The sequence below is a fragment of the Oratosquilla oratoria genome, chromosome 4, assembly GCF_046742065.1.
Source record: "Oratosquilla oratoria isolate Oo_2021 chromosome 4, ASM4674206v1, whole genome shotgun sequence".
NCBI lineage: Eukaryota > Metazoa > Arthropoda > Malacostraca > Stomatopoda > Squillidae > Oratosquilla > Oratosquilla oratoria.
The window spans coordinates 16,592,012-16,597,011 of NC_134780.1; positions in this window are offsets into that span (position 1 = coordinate 16,592,012).

Genomic DNA, 5,000 nt, shown 5'->3' on the forward strand with positions numbered 1-5,000 from the left:
AACCACAAATATACTAAACAAAGTCAGATTATTAAATAAAGTACACGAGAAGATTGAATTCACACTAGAAGAAGAACAAGAAGGACACTTATCATTTTTAGACACTACAATTATTAGAACAGACTCAGGCCCAAGATATAAAGTACATAGAAAACATACCAACAAAGAAGATTATGTCCACTATCTATCAGGTCACAGTGAAAAAAATCAAATCAGGTATAATAATTGGATTTTTCTTACGCGCATACAGAATATGCAGCACAGAATATATAGAAGATGAAATAACACACATAATTACAATATTTAAAGAATTAAAATACCCAATGAGAATAATTACAAAATCAAAAACGAAAGCGCAGGAAATAATGAACAGGACAAAATATAACAAAGAAAAAGAAAAGAACGAAATATTAGTAATACCGAATTTCACAGAAGTCACAAAAATAAGAAAATATTTAGAACAAAATAACATTAAAATAATTACAAACACTGGACAAAAGATAGGAAAGATAATAATAAAACAACAAAATTTAGAAATGAAAATAGCATAGTATACAAAATCCCATGTAACGGATGTGAAACGTCATACTACGGAGAGACTGGACAAGGAATCACAAAGCGGACACAACAACAAAAAAGCGACATTAGAGCACACAGAACCAGCAACTCACTTGTGACACACATAGACAAAACAGGACACTTGCCAAATTGGATAAACACAGAAGTATTACACCAAGGTCTCGACAAGAAAATGAGAAAAGTTAGAGAAGCTGCAGCAATTAGTAAAAATAATTCGAATAACAACAGAGGAGGATTCATTACATGGTCTCGCCCAGCCGCAACACTAGCCATCAACGATTGGAAGAGAAGAAAAAGAGGGAGGAGTCAATAATTCGCGCGGAATATATATAGCTGTGTATCTATCCACTTGATGTAATACCTTGAAAAAGACGAAAGTGTCGAAACGTCGGTAATAAAACTCAAAAGCTCTTCTCGAGTTTCCGATTCCTCTCTTTCCTCAAATATCGATATACATACATATTTATATATATATATACATATATATATATACATATATATATATATATATATATGTATATAAATATATATACATATATATATATACATATATATATATATATATATGTATGTATGTATGTATTTATGTATGTATGCATGTATATATACATATATATACATATGTATATATATATATATACATATATATATATATGTATATATATATTGTCAACCACAATACTTTTTAATTCCAAATCATTTACCTATTGCACCATCAAGAGAGATATAAGTGGAACGCAACTTTTCTTATATATTTGTATGCTCGAGTTACATAAATATACACGAAATTTTCCGTTCAACCCATCTCCACTATGATAGTACAATTGGTAAATATACGAACGCGGGAAAGTATTTGTACAACACTGAAATGGTTCCACTGAACAGATATACATTTTTATCAACCACAATTCACTTTACTTATAAGCCATCAACATCAAGAGACTCACGGAGGCCAGCATGCAGGAATTGAAACGTGATACGGCCAAAGACTCAAACCGGGGCCAGCATTCACAAGTGTTAGTGACTTAACCGAATGGGCCTCAAGAGAGATATAAGTGGAACGTAACTTTTCTTATATATTTGTATGCTCGAGTAAAATACACATACACGAAATTTTGGCGTTCAACTCATCTTCACTATGATAGTACAATTGGTAAGTATACGAACGCGGGAAAGTATTCTCTCTTGATGGCGCAATCAGTTAAATCACTAACACTTGTGACGTGCTGGCCCCGGTTCGAGTCTTGGACGTATCACGTTTCAATTTCTGCATGCTGGCCTCCACGAGTCTCTCGCTGTTGATGGCTTAGAATGAAAGTGTATTGTGGTTGATAAAAATGTATATCTGTTCACTGAGACCCATTCAGTGTTGTACATACATACATACATACATACATACATACATACATACATACATACATACATACATACATACATACATACATACATACATACATACATACATACATATATATATATATATATATATATATATATATATCATTAAAATGAATGGCAAGCTTGTTATGACAGAGCTTCTTGTCGTATTTTTCTCTCATGATGGACTCTCATGAACAAGCTATCATTAATAATAACCGAAAAAAACTGGTTCATCTCAATGGAGGACAACTTAAATATGCCCGTCCCTTAAAGGGCTACACAAACCTCACTGATAAGACCTTGACTGCCGATCAAGAAGAAGAACTCAATTTTGGACTAAACTATCATATCATGAAGCCCCCCCCAAAAACATGAAAAGCGCCTTGAGTGTGAGATCCTTATTGATAACGTCGAAAAATTGGCTAAGCAGAAGAAAGTCACCGTTGAACCCCCATTCAAAACAGAAGTCATCAGCGAAGCTTCCAAAACTAGAGGAAACTTCAAAAGTAAAGTGCTGGAGAAAAAGCACATTGAGGCTGCTAAAGAACTCCGAGCCGATCCTAACATTACCATCAGAAGAGCTGACAAAGCTGCTACCTTTGTCCTGATAGACACAGAAGAGTATTTGCAAAAATTAGATCAGATCCTTGGAGACACCAGCAAATTCAAAAAGATCACCAGAGACCCCACAGAAAACCTAAAAAAGAAACTCAATAAGCTTATAGATACTGTCAATGCTACCACGGGTGGTACTAAGCTTCCTAAGTTGTCTGGTGATTACGGCCTCGGGTACTGCTACGGAAATATTAAAACCCATAAGCCTGGAAACAAACTAAGACCAATTATATCTCAAATCCCTACGGCGACTTACCAAATAGCGAAGAAGCTAGGAGAAATCCTTATCCCGTATGTGCCGTCATCTTACTGTGTCAGGTCCCCTACCGACTTCTTGGATATCCTGACCAACCACAACTCTAGAGGTGTAATTGCTTCGTTAGATGCAGAAAGCCTCTACACGAATATTTCAGTAGATCGTACGATACAATATATAATCAATAGAGTCTACCACAACGACAGCTACCCCAAATGCGACATCCCAGAAGAAGTGATGAAGAAACTATTAGAAATTTGCACTAAAGAAGCCCCATTCACCTGCCCGAGAGGTACCAAATACTGCCAGATAGATGGAGTTGCAATGGGATCTCCTTTGGGAGTCCTTTTTGCTAACTTCTTCTGACGATATTTTCGTAAAAGCGGAAAATAACGAACAAGTCGTAGCACTACAACAGAGACTCATAGAAGCCTCAGGTCTTAACTTCACCATCGAAAACAGTGAAAATGGATCTCTCCCTTTCCTTGATGTCCTCGTGAAACAGGGGGAAGGATCTTTTCATACCTCAGTTTACACCAAAGCTAGTAACTCCGGACATTGCCTTAACGGACTGAGTGAATGCCCACAAAAGTACAAGATCTCAACAATTAGTGCATATGTACGAAGATCCCTTAGCCATTGTAGTAGCTGGAAAAATGTGCACCTAGAACTAGAAAGAGCATCACAAGTCCTAATCAACAACGGTTTTAGCAATAGAGACATTGAAAAAGTGACCAAGAAAATAATGGAAAATTGGTACGAGGAAATTAAATCAGCAAATGCATCAGACAATCCAGCGCAGAACGTTATAAATATATATTACAAATCCTTCTTCTCCACTGCATACAAGGAGGATGAGAGAGTGATGCAACAAATCATAAAGAGAAACATCAAGCCCACTGAATCAAGCTCCAAAATCAATTTCATTATTTACTATCAAAACAAAAAAACCTCGAACCTACTCCTAAGGAACAACACCAGGCAGATCGTCGATGAACTTCAAAAATCTCATGTCGTATATAGGTACACCTGCAAATATGGGAACTGTGCGACCCATCCTACTACCTATATCGGCATGACCACCATGAGGCTCTCGCGTCGTCTGTCATACCACCTAAACTCAGGAGCACCTAAAAATCATCATAGCGAAGTCCATCAAGCAAAATTAAGAAGAGAAGACCTAACCCAGAATACGGAGATTATAGATCACAACAAAGACCCACGACGTTTACCTATATTAGAGGCTTTGTATATCAAGGATCTATCCCCGGGAATGAATACCCAACTCGAGGACTTAAAAATCCTACCAAGTGTGAGAAGATCATTCCCCAGTGAAAATGAGACAAAAAAAAACAAAAACAAAAAAACACAGATGCACGCCACCCTCCAACCTACAGAACGACACGGAGCTTCGGTGACGCCAACCAGACAAAATCCCACATCGACGACCAGACAAAATCCCACACCGACGACTAGACAAAATCCCACAGCCTGTCCCATATATACCCACACACACCAGCCCAGCCCTTAGATTCGTACCTGCCACTGAGGAAGCACCAAGAGGTGTGAAAACGCGTTTTGGCTTATTTATAGATTATGTATGTTATTCCACAACATGACATACGGAGATTTATTAAGGTTACTGCCTACAGAAGGCAAGATCACTCTAAGAAAGAGAGAAAAATACGACAAGAAGCTCTGTCATAACAAGCTTGCCATTCCTTTTAATGAAGTATGCTTGAGGGAAAACCTCCTGCCCATTTACACTATGAATATATATATATATATACATATACATATACATATATATATACATATACATATTATATATATATATATATATATATATGTATATATACATATACAGTATATAAAATTGCATGCATGCAGTACATATTTACACATTTTCTTTCATGTTTCCATAAATATACATCCACGTCCTCGCATATGTACACACACACACGCGCATGGGGTACCTTTGAAAATGTCTTAATAGACGAAAACGTTCGGTATCAGTTTTTTTTTTTTCTAATTTCCCGGTGGTCTTTACAAAAATAGTTTACCACGTGTGTTGTGTGATTTCTTTACATACATACATACATACATACATACATACATACATACATACATACATACATACATACATGCATACATACATACATACATACAT